Source organism: the organism of the source record quoted next, unplaced genomic scaffold (genome assembly GCF_019419815.1).
Source record: "Pyrus x bretschneideri cultivar Hongxiangsu unplaced genomic scaffold, Pyrus_bretschneideri_v1 Contig316, whole genome shotgun sequence".
In the NCBI taxonomy this organism is placed as follows: domain Eukaryota; kingdom Viridiplantae; phylum Streptophyta; class Magnoliopsida; order Rosales; family Rosaceae; genus Pyrus; species Pyrus x bretschneideri.
The window spans coordinates 4,898-28,546 of NW_025999631.1; the positions used below are offsets into that span (position 1 = coordinate 4,898).

A 23,649-nucleotide genomic window follows, 5' to 3' on the forward strand; every position below is an offset into this window, starting at 1 on the left:
TATATATATATATATATATTCTCTACTCAAAAAAAAAAAAAAAAAAAAAAAAAAAAAAAAAAAAAAAAAAAAAAAAAAAATATGTTACTATGTATTAGAAAAAAAATATATATATATTCTCTATCCTGTAAAAAAAAAAAAAAAAAAAAAAAAAAAAAAAAAAAAAAAAAAAAAATTCAAAAAGTCCTTAAAATCTAAGCCCAGCGGCCAAATCGGCCTGGTCATTAAAAGCTTTCCAAGTCATCATTTGCAGCTCCTCGGCCCAAGTCACCTATCCCCCGCTCTCAGGTCTTTCACTACACCCGCCGTTGGATTGCTTCGTTGCAAGTCTGTCGACTACAGGCAAGCAAACATTATCAAAATTGTGTGTTTGAGCTGGAAAGATAGATTCGTCCGGGCATAAGCGTAAGAAAGCAGCTCCTTTGATCTGTGCATCAGATCACACGGACAAGGACAAAGAAAAAAGGCAGGCTGCTCGAAAGACCAAAAGGACAAAAATGTCCTCGTCAGAGGGGAATCAGGTGAGGGCGTCCCATATACTCATCAAGCACCAGGGTTCGAGAAGAAAGGCATCATGGAAGGATCCTGAGGGGCGGATCATCAGCAACACCACCCGAGACTCTGTCGTCTCTCAACTCGAGGCTCTCCGCGATGACATCCTTTCTGGAAAGGCCAAGTTTGATGATCTTGCCGCTCGCTAATCTGATTGCAGCTCTGCCAAACGTGGTGGCGATCCCAGAGCTGAAGCTGCCCAATCTCGACCAGTTCAATGTATCCAACAATTTGCTAAACGGATCTGTTCCAAAACAGTTGCAGTCTTACTCTTCGAGCTCGTTTCAGGGTAATTCTCTATGCGAGTGCGTCCCCGGAGGATTCATCAGTTTCTTCCGATCTTGATCCGAAAACTCACCAGAGTCCGCCGGAAAATCGAACAAGTTAAAGAGTGAGAAGGGAGCAAGAAAGGCAGATATTTTTTGCAGATCCGATTAAAAAATTTCCAAGCTTTATAAATACAAAGCTTTTTGCAAATTTATCAAATGTTTATCAATTTTTATTCATATTTTTCTCTGATCTGAGAAAGCAGAGAGAAATGGTAGTGAAAGTTGCCTCGACCTGCTTGCAATGGTCGCAGTCGATCGTTCCTCGTTCGAAGCCGTCATCTCAAGCGCTAGCCTGCTCAGCCGCCATGTCGCCTCCTTCTTCTGCTGCATCCAGCTCTACATCCCCTCCTCCACCTCTTTGCACAGCTGAATCAGAGTGCCCATCTGATAAAAACGGGTCGGGTCCGTGTCGGGAACCGGATCGGAGGGAGACAGCATCAAGCTCACCGAAGGCGAAGGGGTGGTGGAGGACGTGGATGACGTTGTTGACGACGGGTTAATGTTCATCCACGGAGGCATAACGGAAGGTGCAGTTACGGACGTCGCGGTGGAGCCGACCGACCCGAGTGAAAGTACCGGGTCGGGTTCTTGCGTCATGGTGGTGGACTGGAACGCAGCACCGTAAACCTTTGGCTGAACGATGTATTTCCCGGCGAAGGTTTTCAGTATGTGGTCGTAGGGACCCTTAACGGCCTTCTCCGGAGATCCAATTCCGGCGACCGCAATATTCATATCCGGTGGCAGCTGGGTCGACGACGACGATGTACTGCACAGAAGGTGTTTGTTCTTTTGCCTCTGAGACTGCAACTTGAGCTGCTTCTCCTTAAAGACCTCCCACCATTTGCCGAGGCGCTTAGGGGTGCGGCCGGGGAGCTCGGCGGCGATCTTCTTCCACTTGTTGCCGTGCTTTGCCTGGAGGGAGACGACGGGGGCCTGCTCCTCTGGGGTGAGCGAGCCCTTCTTCAGGCCGGGCTTCAGTTAGTTCTTCCACCGCTCCAGGCAGGACTTGGGGTCACGGAGGAGGGGCTTCCCCATCCGCTGGGAGACCAGGCTCCGACTTTGGGAGCTGCAAAGGAAGCTGGGTGTGGCTTGAGAATCCGAGAGGTCACTCCTCCTTCGATCATCGACCTCCTCACTCTGGCCACCATGATCAAAATCGGCGAAGAAACTTCAGTGACCGCCGTCAAACGACTAGCCGGTCGTGAAGCTCGACGCTTTGCATTACCCTCAAGCTCTGGCTGTTTCTGCACCTCCACCATGGCTGCTGCCTTTGAATGTGATCAACAAAATCAAAGTTTGTCAACTCACACCCAAAGATCTCATCCGTCTGCTTGCCTCTGCTGCTGCCTTTGAATGTGATTGACAAAATCAAAGTTTGTCAACTCACATCCAAAGATCTCCTCCGTCTTCTCTGGGACTCGCCTGGGTTTTCACCCACGAACTCAATCTTGCAGATGGCCATATAAAGAAAAAAAAAATGATGATGCGGGGAAGCATCTTTCAAAATAATAATTAAAAAAAAAAAAAAAAAAAAAAAAAAAAAAAAAAGTGGTAATGATTATGCTGGGAAGCATCTTTTAAAAGAATAATAAAAAAATTAAAAAGAAAAAATGATGGTGCTTCTGGAGCCATGTGCAAAAAGAAAAAAAAAAATATATATATATAATAAAAAGAAAGAAAAAACAATGGTGGTGCTTCTGGCACCATCTGAAATATATATATATAAATGAACGGTGGATCAGCGCCACCGAAAGCAAAGGAAAGAATAAAAAAATGATGATGGACGGTGATGTACATGTTTTCTCTGTATTTAGCACAATACACTAAATAAAACAAAGCATGTTCATTGATTTTCCAGAAATTACAAGTTTGTAAAAAAAAAAAAAAAAAAAAAAAAAAAAAAAAAAAAAAAAAAAAAAGATGGAGCTTTCACAAAGGTCGTTCACGTGAAGCCCCACTACTTGGCCAAACTCCAGGAGCGGGAAGCACCGAAGATAGATCATTCGAGGCCCCAATACTTGGTGGAACGCTTGATGACGCCGGAAAAATGTGCCTCTGGAAGAAAGACGCAAGCCTTTGACGGTCACTTTGAACGCGACCTTGAGATTCTTGCATCTCATCAAGCTTCCTCTTCATGCCCGACGAATAGTTATTTGCAAGCACATGCAAACTTCTATTCTCGTACTTAAGCTGTTTAATCTCCTGCTTAAGATCTTCCACCTCTGCCATCAATGATTCCACTTGACGGGACCGAGCAAGCAGGCGTTGGCCCATGTTGGACACAGAGCCCGCACACTGAACACTAAGAGCGAGGGACTCTTGAACGGCCAACTCATCGGACCGTCCTGACAGCAGCCTACTATCTTTTGGAGTAAGGAGGTTCCTAGCTACTATTGTAGCTGTTGTGGCGTCCTGCATCACGGAGTCTTCACCTGTAAGAGGACCGTTAGAAGATAAGAAAGAAGGACACCATACATTACCTTGAAGTGGCGCAACCGGATCACTGCTGAGACTCAATTCTAAGCTAAGGTTCGATGGGTTAGCCATTTTTTCAAAGGTGTTAAAAGAGATGGGTGGATGGAGTTAAAACTCAAAAGGCCGGAGATGATTTTCAGGAATGAGCAACCTTCAAAGTATGCATGTTACAGGTGATCAATACCTCTATAAAAAGGAAGAGGCACTTCCTCAGGAATCAAAGAGGCGTTGGTTCAGAAATCGAAGGGCCGCTTATTCAAAAGTGAAGAGACATCGCTCTGCAAATCTCAAAAGCTGGATTTTCCGGCGTAAGTTAGGCGACGCTTTCTCGGCTTTTCAGAAAACGTGTTCAACTTTGTCAAAAGATTTCCGACAAAGTTGAAAACACGTGGAGGCTGGCGACGCTTTCGCGGCTTTTCAGAGCACGGGTGCCACTTTGTCAAAAGATCACGTGGAGGTCATCATCGCAGCTACACATCTTTAGCTGACGAGCGCAAAGTTCGGCGACGCTTTCTCTGCTTTTCAGAAAACGCGTGCCACTTTGTCAAAAGAGACGCTCGTTCAGAAATCGAAGAGGCGTCAAAGAGGCGTATTCAAAGATCGAAGAGTCGTCACTATTTCAAAAAGCCGAATTTGCGGGATCAAAACGTTTGTCGACAAGGGTAAAAGAACAGTACCACCACTTGCTATTGGGAAATCCCTATATATGTCGACCTTCATCTTTTATGGCAAGGCAGACCTGCGAAAAAAAAAAATGCCCAACTCTTCCTCACCTCCGAGAGTACACTCCCAGCAAAACATCTCAAAACACTCAATTTTTTCCTCTTCCCCAAAGATGATACCAGATGCCTGGAGTACAGATGACCCAGGAGGAAACGGTAGATGGAAGCATGTGCTGATTCATTCACCGCTTCTTCAAAAGCAAAAGTATCTCATATCATCAAGGGCGAAAGCAAAGGTATCTCATATCATGCTTTTTCCCTGTCCTTTTCTTTGTCCTTGCTCTTACATGCAGGAGAAGGGGAAATAGAGTTATCAGTCGGAACCTGAAATCAAACTTCCGACCTGGAATTGATTGCCTGGAACCTTTGCCTGGTTGCTTACCTTGCATTGCTCTCGAGTACTCATCGTCGCGGAGAAGTAATGTTTTGAAGCACCATTTAAATGCAAAGGTTGCATTCAACTCCTGCATCGGGAACAAATACTACACGAGAAGATGCCAAACCTGCATAAGGAAATACCACTTCTGCAAAGGGAGCAAGTAAGACAAGTGAAAATGATACATCAAAGCATGTGGAGACAAGCACAACAAATATATGTGCTGATTCATTCGCTGCTTCTTCAAAAGCAAAGGTATCTTATATCATGCTTTCTCCATGTCCTTTCCTTTGTCCTTGTTATTACTCGCATGGCAAAGTGAAAAGAGCAATCAGACGGCACTTGGAGTCAGTTTTCCGATCTACCCTCTTCAATACGAATTGGGGAAAGATTGAACAAAGAAACAGGTCATCACTTCCACCTCGTGCTTGCCTGCCATGTGTCTGAATCCTGCTACCCAATTCAAGAGTAGCACAAAGGAAAATCAACGGTAGGGGGAGACCAAAAGAATTCTCCAGCCCAGTTCAAGATCAAGCCTCGATGGCCCTTGAAGAAATCACAAGCCCGATTCAAAATCAAGTGTTCACCACCCTTGAATCAAATTCAACTCCAGATAAAAGGAGTAAGTTCAGACCTTCGGAGGAGACCAAAAGAATCCTCCAGCCCAGTTCAAGATTAAGCCTGTGGAAAATCAACGATTGGAGGAAACCAGAAAATCTTCCAGTCAAGCTCAAGATCAAGCCTCGATGGTCCTTGAAGAAATTTCCAGCCCAATTCAAGATCAAGCCTCGACGGCCCTTGGGTTGACATCTACATTAAGGGACTTCAAAACGCATCTTCCACACGTGACAAGCACATGTCTACGACGCGCCTTGAAGTGGGGGCATTTGTAGACATCAAAATTTCGGTGAAATGAATGTTGACCAATAATTAAAATTTCAATGTTCACGTGTCACATAAATTTTATATGTAGCGTGTGATTCAACGAAAAATCGAAATAAATTGGAAAAGTCATCAAATATGACACGTGTCAATACCTGGCAGAAATGATTTATTTCATCTGATTATTTAAATCCAAAAATCAAGTTTTGAAATTCTATAAATAGGAGGCCAATGCATTCATTTAGGGGAGAGAAAAGAAGGAAGGAAAAGAAGGAAAAGAAGGAGAGAAAAGAAGGAAGGAAAAGAAGGAAAAGAAGGAGAGAAAAGAAGGAAGGAAAAGAAGGAAAAGAAGGAGAAGAAAGGAAGGAAGGAAGAAAGAAAGAAGCCTTGAAACTCTAAAGCTCTCAAGCAAATCCCGAAGGATCAAGAAAGCACTCTTCGTTCTTCGTCAAATCGTTCTTCAAGATTCAAGCCCCGACGGCCCTTGAAGAACTTCCACCTTCAAGATCAAGCCCCGACGGCCCTGGAGGAAAGTGTTCATCGTTCATCATCCACCTTCAAGATCAAGCCCCGACGGCCCTTGAAGAACTTCCACCAACTCAAGATCAAGCCCCGACGGCCCTTGAGGAAAGTGTTCATCATCCATCCGTTCAATTCAAGATCAAGCCCCGACGGCCCTTGAAGAACTTCCACCAACTCAAGATCAAGCCCCGACGGCCCTTGAGGAAAGTGTTCATCGTTCATCATCCGTTCTTCAAGATTCAAGCCCCGACGGCCCTTGAAGAACTTCCACCAACTCAAGATCAAGCCCCGACGGCCCTTGAAGAAAGTGTTCATCGCTCATCATCCGTTCATCCTAAGATCAAGCCCCAACGGCCCCTTTGGATCAACAACCTCAACAAATCCACACATCCGTTCATCCTTCAAGATTAAGCCCAGAAGCCCTTGAAGATCCGTTCATCCTAAGATCAAGCCCCAACGGCCCCTTTGGATCAACAACCTCAACAAATCCACACATCCGTTCATCCTTCAAGATTAAGCCCAAAAGCCCTTGAAGATCCGTTCATCCATCAACCTTCAAGATCAAGCCCAACGCCCCTTGAAGATCCATTCATCAACTGTGCATCCTTAGATCAAGCCCCGACGGCCCTTTGGATTAACAACTCATCCACAAACCCACACCCTACGAAGATAGAATCAGAGGACCAAATTACAAAGAGATTGTAACCCCAAAATCATTAATACAAAAAAATATATTTTGTACACGTATTCTTGTCGCTTGTGTTTCAGGAATTTCTCGTGTTTACATGAACCTCCTATAAAAAGAGGCCAAACCATGAAAACTCCGTACCTCGCGGATGTTCGTAGGAGCTGGCCAATTAAGAATGGCATCCACCTTGCTCGGATTAACCTTAATTCCTTGGCTTGATACAACATATCCCAGAAAAATCACATTATCAGTCAAAAAGTCACATTTCTTGAGATTGGCATATAGCTTTTGAGTGTGCAGGACTTGTAGAACTTGCCGTAGGTGCTCAATGTGCTGCTCTTTATTCATGCTATACATCAAAATATCATCGAAGTAAACCACCAAAAACTTACCAATGAAAGGTCGAAATATCTGATTCATCAACCACATGAATGTACTAGGTGCGTTTGATAACCCAAAAGGCATGACGAGCCATTCATATAATCCATCTCTTGTTTTGAAGGCCGTTTTCCACTCGTCACCAGGTTTGATTCTGATTTGGTGATATCCGCACCTCAAGTCAATTTTTGAAAACACCTGGGTACTACTTAACAAATCCAACATGTCGTCTAGACGGGAAATGGGAAAGCGATATTTGATGGTAATTTTGTTTATCGCTATGCTGTCCGTACACATTCGCCATGTCTTATCTTTTTTTGGAGCCAAAAGGGCCGGAACGGCGCATGGGCTCTGTTGGTATTCACTAGAGTTTGCTTACTCAATACCAAAATATGTGGGTGATAAGTTTACAAACTCTATCACACCTCTCACTTTGCACTCTCAATAAAATTGGACAAAGAAAGAAATAGAGAAAGGAGGGAAGCAACAAGCTTTGGCAAAACACTTGGATTTTGATATATGACTAAAGGTTTACAAACTGATGGAATAAGAAAGCTTACAAGCTTCTTCACAATTGGAAGTGGGATTCGGATTGGATGATTCTAAAGCCTAGCAAGGAGGCTTATTTATACAAGCAGAAAATGAATAAACAATAAGATAACACATGCAAACAGATCATGTGAACTTTGGACAGCTACAGCAGCTCACATCTCTGCTGTCTTTCAACACACTTTCAGCTAGCACATGGAGGAAACTTTAGTCTTTGTAGTTGCAGCATGTGTGGATACAACCTGTAAAGAAACTACCAGCTAGCAGCAACCTTTTTACAGACTGTTTTTATTTGAATTTCCAACACGCCCCCTCAAATCAAAACGCCTTCATGCCTAGCATTTCACGCAATAACTGGAATGATTCAACTGGTAGTGGCTTAGTGAAGATGTCAGCCACTTGTTCCTTTGTGTGACAATAGACAAGCTCAATTGTCTTTTGCTTCACATGGTCCCTTAGAAAATGGAACCTGGTATCAATGTGCTTGCTCCTTCCATGTTGAACAGGATTCTTTGCAAGTTTGATTGCAGACACGTTATCCACATGAATCACAGTCGATTCCACTTGTGGATGACACACTGACTTCAACAGATTTCTTAACCAAATTGCCTCACACACGGTTGAGGCTACAGCTGTTGGAAATGTGCCCTAAAACCACTCATATGATGATACTTTATGGACATTTCACATGTTAAACTAATCTAGTTTAATATTAAGGGCAAACATTATTGTTTGAGCCGTCTCATATAAATGTTATATGCTTAAACGATAAGTCCAAGGAATATGTGATTGGAAGAATGCGATCTAAAGAAGTTAGATTCATGAGACCATTCTTTCGTTGACACATCCTAAACGTTCCTGATCATAGGATTGTCAATTGGGCATTGACAGTCCGTTAAGATCAGTACGTGCTATGTCTTCTCTCAGGGAGAGTGACTAGTCTCGAGTCATTGGTGTGTGTGACATCAAGACAAGTACGTAGGTGCTCAATAGAGAATGAGTTCACTGAACACGATCAACGAAGCGTTCTCATATTCATGTCACATGAGAACTCATGGTTGAGATAATGCAAATTAGTCTTTTGACCTGAGGCATCACAGTTGTCTTGTGGTTAGGTCCTTAATCTTTGATTATGTCAAAGTCACTCCATCAGGAGGGTGTCCATGGCATCGTTGGGGTTAAGCCACTTAGTCATGGAGGCAAGTGAATGCGCAACAAGGGATCTCTAACCTTCAAACTGTTTGAGGGAGAATACTCTATGATATGATTAAGAATCTTTGGCCAAAGTATGAATGAGATTTAGGAATGTGTTCCAAATCACATTCAAGGTAATCATATAAGCACAAGACTCCCATTGGATAGTAGACATGAATAAACTATCAAACCAAACAATGTGGTCAAGAGTATTGTATTAGAGAAAGACCGTATTGCATTTGTAATCCTAAAACTGAATAGGTTCTCCACCTCTTCTGATTAGCTTGGGTAACCATGACATGCTGCTAGGCGTCAACCATGGTTTGTGGAAGCCCTAAAAGTGTATTATCACTAACGGGAGAATTGAAAGTAAGTTTCAATTCACAATCGATTAGAAAGAGTTTTAATCGCCCACTGCCTCGCTAAAAGGAACCTAATGGATCGTTCACCGAGTAAGGTAGAGTTTGAAGAAACAACGGAGATGAGTAAGAATAATTAAATGGTTTAATTATTTATCTAAGGCTAGGATTAATTAATATGTTAATTAATCAAACGAATAAGTTCGTTAAAGACCTCGGGTTAGTTTTGGGCCGCAAGGCCTAATGGGATTTGAATGTCAAGCCCATTAACTCAAGTTGTATGACAACTTGAATAAACAAAGGGCTTGAAAGCCCAATAAACCCTATAGGCTTGCCATGTTAGAAGAATAGGGCTTTTGGTCCATTAGGTCACTTATTTGAAGGGACTATATAAAGGACTTTATAGCCTAAAATTTACATATGGTAATTTTTGGGGAAAGGATGAGAACACAAGCTCTCCTTTCTCTCTAAAATTTAGGCCACCTTGGAGGGATCATCTAGCAATCAAACTCCTCCAAGGTCACTCATTTCTTCTTCATTATGCCTTGGTGATGAATAATTAGAGGTTCTCAATTTTGGGAACTTGGAGAAACCTTTTCATCCATCCAAATCCATGGATCTAAGATGCAAGGAATGAAGGCCCTCTCTTTGGGTGATTAGCCTTTGCTTATGCAAAGAGGAATCTACAAAGGTATTGATTTCTCAACTCACTTTGTTTTGAGTTGAGTCTTGGTTCACCTATCTACTAGGCTTTGAATTTCATGGGTAAATGTTTTGTTTTAAGTGCATACAAGCATGATTCCGCCTTTAATTGTTAATTGCATGCTATTGATGTTGCTTAAATGAACATGTTTTTCACAAATCTTCCTTCAAGTGGTATCAAGAGCCTAAGTCTAGTAGTTGGTGAATCCTTTTGGGTTTTGTAGTTCATAGTTTGTGATTTGAATGTTGTAATTGTTACAAGCTTTATTCTTGCTTCTTTGAATGTAAATTTTGTTAGAAAATTTGCCATCTCAAATGTTGTAGATGTAGTTCATATGAGCATGAATTTTGGAGCTAAAATTTGGTGCCATGTTTTTGGGGAAATTCGGCCAAATCCAAAGGGTGGATTTTTGGGTTCTTGTTTGACTTGTTAAAAGTGTTTTAAAGTGACTTTTGGAACCCCTATGTACCCTAGTATGGTTGTATGTTATTTCCCTTAAGTTTGAGTGGTTTTGGTATGTTTTTGGGTGAAGAATGTTCATGGAGCTCTTATGGGTTTTCATGGATGTTCTTCATTGTTCTTGATATGTTCTTGCCAAGAACAAAAGGTTTGGAGTTTTGATTCAAAGTTTTGATTTATTTCATAAAGTTTTTGTTTTGAAATATTTCTAATGTTTAAATATATTAGATATTTGTTTTAAAAAATTAAAGAAATTTTAGTGGGTAGGTATGTAATGATTTATTCCATTACACACACCCCACTTACAAAAAACTTTGAATTTTTTTTTATTACTTTGCTTCAAAATCAGCCACCCTACTCAATTAGGGTCCTTGTGGGGCTTTTGTGCAATTATATAAAGTTTTGATACTTTTGTGTATTTGCATTTTGACCCAAAAGTTTACGTTTTTACGTAAAGGTCCAAAATCACTAAAAGGACAAATTGTTTTGCTCCTTTAATGAAGTTTTATTTTTTGTGGAAATTTTTGGGTTCTAGTTGTAATTACATGAAGTAGTGGACTTTTGTGTTTTTACAAAGTGACCCCAAAAGTTTAAGTTTTTGCAAAATAGCCCAAAAGTTGAGGTTAATTGCACTATGGCCCAAACAAGTTGAGGTCATAGCATTTTGGCCCAAATTAGGTAGAGAACAAAAATTGTTTTGTCTCTTTAAATGAGAATTGGATTTTCATTTCATTTAGCTCCATCTAAATCAATTCTATGGATACAAAAACCAAATGAAAAATGTTGCATTCAAGTTTAATTAGTTAAAGCGTTAATTAATTAAAGAAAGGGTGATTATGAACCTAAGCCTACTATAATTGAGCTATGTGAAAGGCCGTTTCAAATTTGTTTGAACCATGGGAATGTGTAGATTAAATTTTGGTTGTAATTTGATATGATCAATTGTTGTAAAAGAGCATAAGCTCTTCTTTACTTTAAAGTAATTTGATTTGATCAATTGTTGTAAAAGAGCATAAGCTCTTATTTACTTTGAAGTACTCCTTTCTTGTTTTATTCGATATGCATGAAATTGGAGTAGTTGGGTCCAACGCCCAATAAGACAACACGCCTTAATGTGATTAAACGCGTAACTAAAATCAATCTCCATCCCTAGACCGAGATTCAACACTAGGCTCGTGTTGAATCGAATCAAAGGTTCATAGTCATCCTAAGGCCCTAAGGCAACTATATAGTCCATCAATGAATGCAAACCTCATGTTAGTAGTATCATATACTCTTGCTTTAAAAACCGTTTTAAAAGCTTAGTGGGAGTATTATATACAACTAAATCAATCAAATGGACCAATAGTTGTAATAGGACCAAAATGTTTTAATTGGATTAAAATGTATGTTTATATGTGATGAGACCTAAAACCCTCAACAAACCATTATTAAGTTGATAAGCGAGAGATGCTTTGAATATCTCTTCGTGGCCTTCCACCGTGGTGGACTCCAATCGTTTGTGACTTGTACACCGGCTTCACCCTATCATGGGGGAGTGATGCGATATTTATACGCACACAAATTAAACCCTCTTTTTGTCAATTGTAGTATAAGTATAAGTAGGGATCGTTCTGGACCGGGGATTAGGAGGGATTGCTAAAACCTTGGAAACTGACTCAAAAACGTAAAAACAAGATAAAACACTAAACTAGACTCAAAGAATGTGAAACTAAACGTTAAAACACTAAGACAAACCAAAAGACTCAAAATTCTTTAAAAACACAAACTAAATTGATTTCTAACTAATTTGACAATAAAGTAAAGGGGGGATTGTGTTTGGACGAGATTAAATTAAATGGACAAATTGTAATTAAAGGCAAAACGTAAATATGAATGAGATGAAAATATGGATGATGGAATAGCCAAGGGGTTCATCTCCACACATGTTATACTTGCATACAAGATTGATTCTCAGTTGGTCTTTCGATAAATTATGAAACTCAACACTCCGGATTAATTAGGTCCGCTTAAATTAACCGTCAAGTTTTCCTTAAGTTAATGAATTGGATGGGTTTGCGCAACGCAATTCACAACATTCTCCAAAAGTCCTTTACGTGAACAGCACAATAAAGATACAATCAAAGATCATTAAGCATTATGAAAACTATAAGTGTTGACGAGGCATTCGTTACTATGATGAGCATGAAACTCGTGCCAAGAATTCATTTAACGCGATTGTTTATAAGCAACCTCCACTACTTGTGAATATAAGTTCATAACGATTAGGTGAAAATCACTTATATTCTAGCGTCATATTTATGCATGAAAATTAAGTGCGCATTCTTAATAAACATTCATAAATAAGTTATCAATCAAACGGTTAAACAAATTGAATCCACAACTTATGAAATTCCAACGAAAGTTAATCAATTCATATTGCAAATATAAACATAGTTTCGAATCACCCCCTAGCTAAAGGGGGTTTAGTTCCTCATAACTTTGAAATCAAAGAAACACCTAAACATTCCAACAACTCAAAACTTGAATTGTATGAACGTTTAAGCACTCTTCTCTTCCATTCCTTATACGTACAAAACAAAGAGAATTAAAATGAAACTTTGAAATCAAAGAAACACCTAAACATTCCAACAGCTCAAACTTGAATTGTATGAACGTTTAGGCACTCTTCTCTTCCTCGTTGTTGTAGCACAAGGTTTAAGGATAGGTTGGTTGGGGGGATGGAAGTGTGGAATGGAGTGGAAATGAAGAAGATGGAGAAGGAGAAGTGTTTGTGTATTACAATGGAAAATGAGATGATTTGGAGAATGGAATGAATGGGTATTTATAGGAAGAGAATGGGTGTTAATGGATGTTTGTTTAAGGTATTTGGTGGAAGGGAAAAGGTGTGGATGGTAATGGAATGGTGGGATGGATGGTTTAGTGGATGTAATTTAGGGTTTATTTAGGTGAATGTGGATGCATGGTTTAGTGGATGTAAAGGATAATGGGATGGTGTGGAATTAAAAGCTAAAAAAATGGGATAATGGGCATTTAAGTGTGAATGGAATGGTGGGATGCACTAATGGAAATTATGGAATGGAATGGTGGGATGCACTAATGGAAATTATGGAATGGAATGGTGGGATGCACTAATTAGGAGGAAGAATTAGGGTGAAGGGCTTAATGCATGGATTTGGGCCAATTAGGGTGAAGGGCTTAATGCATGGATTTGGGCCTAAAGGGAATTAGGGTTTATGGATGATGGATAGGAATGGTGGGATGCACGGATTATGGTTTAGTTTTGGACGTCCATTCCTCGTCCTCCATTTGCATACACCACATTCCAGCTCAGTTTTGCTCCAAAAGCTCCAAATTGCATCATTTCATGTAATATGTCCTTTAAACCTGAAAACACATGAAAGTAGCTTAAAAGACTACTTTAACGAAGAAAACATAACAAAAATGCATAAGAACTAGCTAACTAAGGCGCATAAATATGCTCCTATCAAATTCCCCCACACTTAACTTTTGCTAGTCCTCGAGCAAAACAAAACAACTAAAGTAAACAAAACGAAACAAAACAAAGAAAACATAACTTAAACCTTCCAACGTTTGCCTCAGGGATTTCCAATGAAACATGACATGTCAAAAATCATTACTCACATAGCTTTTAGTCTTACTTCCCCTTAAGCACATACTTAATCATAGTCACCATTCACTAGTTCGCATTTAATCAATTAAAACATATTTTGAATGTAGTAACATGCCTTAGAGAATTCTCTCAATTCCTCACTCGTTATGCACTCAATTTTCACTCAAACTGACTACACACCCTACACTAGTTATATGTGAGAAGATTGATGTAAATATGAAAGACTAGTACTCACATACGTTATACAAAGAAAGCAATTTCGGGAGTAATTAAACGTGTATGGATATGATCTCATGAATGGGATGCTACTACTTAGATGCGAGAACCAGTGACACCATATGCTCATACCAAATTCAAACTCCACATTTGAAATGCACAACACTCAAGATAGAAGTAGAGGGTTGTAACGGGGCTTGGGGTGTTGGCTAACAAGGAAAGGTAGGGATAAACAAAAGTTCTTTAAGCAATAGCAAGTAAAGCAATGAAATTAAGACCTAGAATTCCCTTAGAATGCAAAAATCAACTTTTAGACAAATAGGGGAAACTCAAACAACTCTTAGGGCCTAATTCATTGTTTTGGGCCCTTACTTCAACAACCAATACTTTTCAACTTTTTTTTTTTTTTTTTTTTTTTTTTTTTTGACTCTTTTTTAGCCGTGCCTATGGCACATAAACTCACATCAATAATCCTTCCCCCACACTTATTTTCTGCAACATATTAATCAAAAGGAATTCATTGCTTACTATGCTTCGAGAACAAGGGTAAGGATGGTCCTAATCTAGGCTAGGTGAGGATAATGTGGGTTAACAAAGAACATGGGCTAACACGGCTCAACGGGGTTAAACTTAAACACAAAATGAGTGAAGGGCACATGGCTGTTTGGCTTTGATGGTGGTCACTACACAACTTCATCTTGAATACGTGTTATGCAAATCAATGACATGCTTTGAATGAAATGGGCATGAGTTCTAGCATTTGGAACTAAGTGATGAAACGCCTTCTAAGTAGCAACCAAGCAAAGAATAATGAGATCATGCAACGACTTTAGAAAACAAAGAATGCACAGATTTTAACTCTCCAAATAAACGTTTAAGCTCAAGTCTCACAGGGATGTAGTGTTAGTTTGAGCTCATTCCTTCAAGCATGTTACAAAAACTAATTTTTTTTTTTTTGTGATTACATGTGAATTCGTGAACTATAACTACAACCAAGCATAAACCAAAGAGTATATCAAACGTCCATCCATGTTTGTAACTTTCTTTAACCGTCATGCAATTAAAAACCAAATCCTCATCATTGTGTTGGAAGGTAACCTACGACACAAACACACAAAAACAACTCTTTTTAGGTTTTTCAATACAATTTTTCAAAATTTTATGGGATTTTCGAATTTTTAAGTCAAAACAGTTTAAAAACATTTTAAAACAGCAAGGATCAATACTTGAAGTTATGGGTGATAAAATCCAACAAATTTGCATCAACATACTTAGTTACCCCCCCCCACACTTAAATCAAACATTGTCCTCAATGTTTTAAGCTTAAAACACACCAAACAAAAGAAAACATATAAAACAGCAACTAAACATACTAAACATGGCAGAATGTATCTAACAAAGAGAAGAGTTTTAGAGATGCAAATCTGGTTATGGAGTGTAAATTCCATCTTCTCCTTGGTGATTGCAGTGAGGCTTCATCTTGAGTGATTCCACAGGCTTACTCTTGAAATGCGCTGCTCCCATCGTTGATTTTCCTTTGTGCTACTCTTGAACTGGGTAGCAGGCTTCCTTTGGTCTCCCCCGAAGGTCTGAGCTTCCTCCTTTTATCTGTTTCTTTGTTCAATCTCTCCAATTCGTATTGAAGAGGGTTAGAGGATAGCTCAGCAAAGCTAGGTAAGCAACCAGGGAATAGAGTCCAGATAGACTCCAAGTGCCGGCTGATTGCTTCTTTCACTTTGCCATGCAAGTAATATCAAGGACAAAGGAAAAGACAGGGAAAGAGCATGATATGAGATACCTTTGCTTTTGCCCTTGATGATATGAGATACCTTTGCTTTTGAAGAAGCGGTGAATGAATCAGCACATGTATTTGTGGTGCTGTTTCCTCCTGGGTCATCTGTACTCCAGGCATCTGGTATCATCTTTGGGGAAGAAGAAAGAATGGAGTATTTCGAAAGGCTTTGCTGGGAGTGCACCCTCAGAAGTGAGAAAGAGTTGGGCATTTTCTTCAGTTCTGCTTTGCCAAAAAATGAAGGTCGACATATATAGGGAATTCAATAGCAAGTGGTGGTACTGTTCTTTTACCGTTGTCGACAAACGTTTTGATCCCGCAAATCCGGCTTTTTGAAATAGTGACGACTCTTCGATCTTTGAATTTGCCTCTTCGATTTCTGAGCAGTCGCCCCTTCGATTTCCGAACGATGCCCTTCGCTTTCTGAACGACACGTAGTAGCGTGGATGCGGCTCTGTCTGAGATCTTTTGACAAGTGGCACGCGTTTTCTGCAAAGCCGGGAGTTTTCGACAAATATGCACACGCTTTCTGGAAAGCCGGGAGCTTTCGGCTTTGTCTCCCACATTTGTCAGCTAAAGTGTGCAGCTGATTTCTCGCCTTCCACGCGTCTTCTGAAAAGCTGGGATTGCGTCTGATGAGCTGGCGATCTTTACGCCGGAAATTCCGGTTTTGAAGAGTGGTGTCTCTTCATTCTGAATTGGTGAACGCCTCTCCTTTAATAGAGGTGATTGATCACCTCTAGCATGCACACTTGAAAATTGCCCAGAAATCGTCTCCGGCCCGTTTGAAAATCTACTCCGTCCACCCCTTCTCTTTTAACTTCGTGAACAATGGCTAGCTCATCCAACCCATCGAACCTTTGCTTAGATTTGAGTCTAAGTAGTGATCCGGTCGCGTCTCGTCAGGGTAAGGTATGGTGCCCGTCTTTCTTATCTTCCCATGGCCCTCTTACAGATGAGGACTCTGTGATGACGGATCCCACAACGGCTACGATAGTGGCTCGGAACCTCCTCACTCCCAAAGACAGTCAGCTGCTTTCTGGACGGTCCGATGAGTTGGCCGTTCAAGAGTCCTTGGCTCTTAGCGTTCAGTGCGCTGGCTCTGTGTCCAACATGGGCCAACGCCTTCTTGCTCGCTCCCGTCAGGTTGAATCCTTGATGGTGGAGGTGGAGAGTCTTAAGCAGGAGATCAAACAGCTTAAGTATGAGAACCGAAGTTTGCACATGCTTGCCAACAATTATTCGTCAGGCATGAAGAGGAAGCTTGATGAGCTTGATGACCGTCAAAAGCTTGCGGCTTTCTTCCAGAGGCACCTCTTTCCTGGGTCATCCAGCGTTCCACCAAGGTTTGAGGCCTTGAATGATCTATCTTTGGTACCTCCCGCTCCGATGCCTTCCGCTCCGATGCCTCCCGCTCCGATACCTTCTGCTCCGAGACCTCCTGCTCCGAGAGTATTGCCATGTAGTGGGGCCTCACGTACACAACCCTTGTGAAGGCTCCATCTTTCTGCCATGTTTAGATACAATTGTAATTTCTCAAAAATAAATGAACAAGTTTTTTTTTTTTCTTTTTTTTTTTTTTTAATTATAATCACTCGGAAATCAATGAACAAGGTTTATTCACTGTATTGGGTTGCCTCCCAAGTAGCGCTTTCTTTTACGTCTTCCAGCCGGACGAAACCTCCATTCAAACTTCCCTAGGTCCCACAGCATGGAATTGATCCTTGAATGGAAGGTGATACTTGAAGTGAACCGGCATTGGTTTAAATTCTAGTGTAGGTGCCTGATTCATCAAAATCAGCCAGTTAGTATAAAATGTAATGGAATTTGGAGAAGATGACTTACTTGTTTTGTCCGACAAGAACTCAATGACAAACACCACTCCTTTGAAAGTTTCAGGGATATTGGACTTGGCCAGATTGCATATGATGGTTATGACTTGTCCAATGTCATCAAATTCAACTTCTTTGGGTTTTGTGGTTTCAAATATGTCCTCTTTGATGCCTTCTACATCTTCTCCAGCCACTACCTTCTCTTGAATCATTCTTCTTGGTGTACAAAGTCCTTTGAAGAATTCAACACTATCTAAAACTTGTTGTGTTGCACCAAGAATTGGAATAGCATTCTGCACCTTTGGGAAGGCTTCCACGATGTCCTTTTTACTCTCTTCTTGGTTGGGAATCAAAAACCTGCTAGGAAAAGGGACATTGGGTGGAATAACATCAGAACAACATGGAATTGGGACGTCCTTACTTGTGGTGGGTGGTTTAGAGGGCTTAGGGGGCTGCGGCAAGGGTTGTTCTACCCTTGACGTGTGCATGTCTTCTTCCTCCTCCTCAATTAGCAGCTCCTCATCCACTTCTAGGCTATGTTTGGACATTTTTAGGTCAGCTCCAACCTCCATAGCACTTCCCAAAGTGATAGCATTATGGATTGCAAAATCTTCCTTCAAGTTTTCAATAGTTGAGTTGGAGAGTTCACTTTCCTCTTGAATTTGTTTCATGAACTCCATAATCTGCCCAATTTGCTCCTCCAATTTACCCAACTTCTTGTCTTGATTTTGTTCGTCCTGCGTCAAAGAAGTTAGTAATTGAAAATTTTTATCATTATCCATGGACATACTTGAACTTGATTGGAATTGTTGTGGGGGAGCTTGTGGTGGCTGCATAGGTGTGGTATAGAACTCCTCATATGGTTGCCAATATGCTTCTTGTTGAGCCTCCTTGGCTTGATTTTGTGACCCCTGCACCAAAGAATTTAATTCATTAAGAATTTGATTATAATCTATTGACGAACTTGAATTTAATTGAACATATTGCATATCAAGTTGTGGTGGCTGCATAGGTCTTGAATAGAACTCCTCATATGGCTGCCAATATGCTTCACGTTGAACTTGTTGAGCTTCCCACCACATAGAGTTTGAATGATCCCTCCAATCTCTTTGTGGACATTGATTGGCTTGAAATCCTTGCCTATATGAAGCACCAAATGTAGGGACACTCTGCATTGTGGTCTTTTCGGCATACGGCGACAATTGAGAAGTAAGATTTGCCAATTGAGCTTGAATGCTAGCAAGATCCATATCTTACTTCTCTAGTACCTAAAATCAAAGAAAGAGACTAAATCAAATATCAAAAGTAACAACAAACAAAGAAAACAACACTAAGTTAGAAACTAAAACGAAAACAACTAAACCAAAAAGAAAAGAACCAAGGGATTAGCAAAGTTGCTAATCCCCGGCAACGGCGCCAAAATTTGATGCGATATTTATACGCACACAAATTAAACCCTCTTTTTGTCAATTGTAGTATAAGTATAAGTAGGGATCGTTCTGGACCGGGGATTAGGAGGGATTGCTAAAACCTTGGAAACTGACTCAAAAACGTAAAAACAAGATAAAACACTAAACTAGACTCAAAGAATGTGAAACTAAACGTTAAAACACTAAGACAAACCAAAAGACTCAAAATTCTTTAAAAACACAAACTAAATTGATTTCTAACTAATTTGACAATAAAATAAAGGGGGGATTGTGTTTGGACGAGATTAAATTAAATGGACAAATTGTAATTAAAGGCAAAACGTAAATATGAATGAGATGAAAATATGGATGATGGAATAGCCAAGGGGTTCATCTCCACACATGTTATACTTGCATACAAGATTGATTCTCAGTTGGTCTTTCGATAAATTATGAAACTCAACACTCCGGATTAATTAGGTCCGCTTAAATTAACCGTCAAGTTTTCCTTAAGTTAATGAATTGGATGGGTTTGCGCAACGCAATTCACAACATTCTCCAAAAGTCCTTTACGTGAACAGCACAATAAAGATACAATCAAAGATCATTAAGCATTATGAAAACTATAAGTGTTGACGAGGCATTCGTTACTATGATGAGCATGAAACTCGTGCCAAGAATTCATTTAACGCGATTGTTTATAAGCAACCTCCACTACTTGTGAATATAAGTTCATAACGATTAGGTGAAAATCACTTATATTCTAGCGTCATATTTATGCATGAAAATTAAGTGCGCATTCTTAATAAACATTCATAAATAAGTTATCAATCAAACGGTTAAACAAATTGAATCCACAACTTATGAAATTCCAACGAAAGTTAATCAATTCATATTGCAAATATAAACATAGTTTCGAATCACCCCCTAGCTAAAGGGGGTTTAGTTCCTCATAACTTTGAAATCAAAGAAACACCTAAACATTCCAACAACTCAAAACTTGAATTGTATGAACGTTTAAGCACTCTTCTCTTCCATTCCTTATACGTACAAAACAAAGAGAATTAAAATGAAACTTTGAAATCAAAGAAACACCTAAACATTCCAACAACTCAAACTTGAATTGTATGAACGTTTAGGCACTCTTCTCTTCCTCGTTGTTGTAGCACAAGGTTTAAGGATAGGTTGGTTGGGGGGATGGAAGTGTGGAATGGAGTGGAAATGAAGAAGATGGAGAAGGAGAAGTGTTTGTGTATTACAATGGAAAATGAGATGATTTGGAGAATGGAATGAATGGGTATTTATAGGAAGAGAATGGGTGTTAATGGATGTTTGTTTAAGGTATTTGGTGGAAGGGAAAAGGTGTGGATGGTAATGGAATGGTGGGATGGATGGTTTAGTGGATGTAATTTAGGGTTTATTTAGGTGAATGTGGATGCATGGTTTAGTGGATGTAAAGGATAATGGGATGGTGTGGAATTAAAAGCTAAAAAAATGGGATAATGGGCATTTAAGTGTGAATGGAATGGTGGGATGCACTAATGGAAATTATGGAATGGAATGGTGGGATGCACTAATGGAAATTATGGAATGGAATGGTGGGATGCACTAATTAGGAGGAAGAATTAGGGTGAAGGGCTTAATGCATGGATTTGGGCCTAAAGGGAATTAGGGTTTATGGATGATGGATAGGAATGGTGGGATGCACGGATTATGGTTTAGTTTTGGACGTCCATTCCTCGTCCTCCATTTGCATACACCACATTCCAGCTCAGTTTTGCTCCAAAAGCTCCAAATTGCATCATTTCATGTAATATGTCCTTTAAACCTGAAAACACATGAAAGTAGCTTAAAAGACTACTTTAACGAAGAAAACATAACAAAAATGCATAAGAACTAGCTAACTAAGGCGCATAAATATGCTCCTATCAGGGAGTACAAAGTGCATGCTTACATTCAGGAGGAGTCTATACGCATATGATGAGGTGAGTGTAGGCAACGAGGATGGCCAACATCATATCATTATGAGGCTATTCTTGAACCCCTTCATGAACTAAGCATGGTGGGAATAACTTAACTAAGTGCAATAGTGCCAACATCGTATCATCGTGAGGCAACATTCTCTAGAGGCCAAACAAGATGGGTAATTACAAACGTTGTAAATGAGTAAAGCGTTATTCTCTCATCATTATTTTTGCTAACCAACATCGTATCATCGTGAGGTGGGCTTGGTAATGGTGAGTCTCCCATACCCCGCTAAGAGTTCAACAAAACTCTCGAATTCCGATGAGGGATATGGAATTTGCCAAAAATAGTGGGTGGTGCTATTTGATTTAAAGACCCGAATCAAATGGCTTAAAATCAATCAATTTATATTCGTTATGTATTTGTTTACCAATATATTTGCAAACGCTATCCAAAACTTGACAAAGAAAAGCCGAATGCTTTAATTTCCGGACTTAGTTCTACAATCCCATAGATTGTCTTTAATGGCTTGTAGATGTAACTAAGTAGGCTCATCCTCACAATCTTCCTATTGATAATGTATCATTGGAAGAATATGTTAGATAAGTCTAACATGAGAAGGACAACACTTTTAATGTCATAATTCTTCAAATACAAATTGTTGTATGAAGAAATAAGAGTTGCTTTGAACAACCCTTAATCAACACAAACTTTCGTGCTTGTTTCTTTGTTACATAAACAAGGAACTTTTGAAGTAAGCACAAGGGCATGGACGCGTTATGTGCCATGATTCTTCACTTACAAATTGTTGTATGAAGAAATGAGAGTTGCCTTGAACAACTCTTGAAAGTTTGTTATTATGTTTAGAACATAATGGTTGGTTGACAAAAATAGTCCATTTATATGGACTTATGATGATTTTGAATCATTGAGTGTTGAAGTGTTAAACCACTTAACGAGACGGAAACTAGGCAAGGACTTCACCTTTGTGTCCCTATCCTAATGGTTCACTAAGTTTATTGTAAACTATATAGTGAACAATAACCGCACGCTCTCCAAATCGTTTGATGTGTATAACACATTTGAAATAAGTTTCAAGAGAGATAGTGGGAGTTTAGGGACCATGACTATTGTAGTCAAAAGGGAAGTCAAATGAAGAAGGCAAAATAACTCCAAGGGAACAAACTTTCTTTATGAAAGGATGGACATTGGAAGGGGTATTTGCAAGAAATGTCTTGCAAGTGTCAAGAACACACCTTTTGAAGGTGTTGTAAAATGTTCTTGAAAAGTTCATAACAGTTGGTTCTTCTACTTGAATGCATGATTCCGTATTAGTAACTATGTTTTACAATTATTGTAAAAGTGTGCTAATAAAAAGTAGAAGATTAATGAGAGAAGAGAAAGTACTTCACATTCGGAAAGTGAATAAAATATAGATCTCTGCGAAAGCGGATTGTACTTACTTCCTCATATGAACTACCAAAGAAATTGGAAAATACTAAAAATTGTCTTTACATTCCAATTTTAAGGAACTTAAATCCGTCACTATAGTAGAGATGGATAAATGTTTTGTTTGACAAAACATTGTTCTTTATTAATCAATAATTAGATTATTGTAATTTAATTGGTTGTCTCTATAGTAGAGATGATGTGGTAGTTTAACTGTTTAGAATACGATGATGCTTAAAACCCAAAAGGTTGCAAGGTAGTGACTAATCCCAACTGAGTTGTGATACCTCTAAAACATAAGTTACGAGTTGGTCATAGATGGATGCTTTGGATCGTTAGATCCGGATCCAATACCTTCTTGTTAAAATTGTATAGAGGCGAAATGTTCGAATCTTTATTCTTTTGGAAAGAAGAAAGAATCACAAAGTTGTTGAGGTTAATTCACTTAGATGTTAGTGGCACTTGTCCACAACATAATACTACTCATGTTGTATGACATTCACCGAAGATCACTCTCGGTTGGACTATAGTTTATTTTGAATAAACACAAGTCCGAATACTTTGCAAAAGGTTTCAAAGAATTCAAGAAATGTAAGTAGATGAGTAAGACGTCTAAAGTATTTACCTCCTTAGATTTGATCCAAGGAAAAAGTAACACTTTAGATTAATTTCCTTGAAAAATATCAAGGAAAGTAGCATCGTAAGATAATGAATTTCTCCATTAGGAGAAGAATGAACATAAATAAGATTTAGTTCGTTGGACATTATCAATTACCCATATATATATGATATATACTTCTAAGACAACCTAGTTCCTATACCACAAGCTCCAAGGTAGTCCAGAAGGATTTATAAACCGTCTCAGTTGAATGGTTTGGACATAATATGGGTTTCCGAAACCATTATTAAGATAGTCTTGATAATATATGTCTAAAACAATAAATCACAAGACAGGTTAGTTGTAGAGATCCATCCATCATGGATCTTAGTAAGCTAGTGGGAGCTATAAGCGTCTTATGAGAAAAGATCAATTGTTTGATTTCTCATAAAGATGTAAATGAATCTTTTGTTTACTAGGTTTACAAAAGATTAGTGGGAGTTGATCATATTCCTAAATTTGAATATATATACATGATATATATTAATTTTGAAAATGAAAGGAAT

At 39.4% G+C, this 23,649-nt stretch overlaps 1 pseudogene; it reads right to left on the reverse strand.

The window, feature by feature from the left end:
* Window positions 1-272: 272 nt before the first annotated feature.
* LOC108868551 overlaps window positions 273-23,649 on the reverse strand; it is a 29,175-nt pseudogene continuing 5,798 nt past the window's right edge.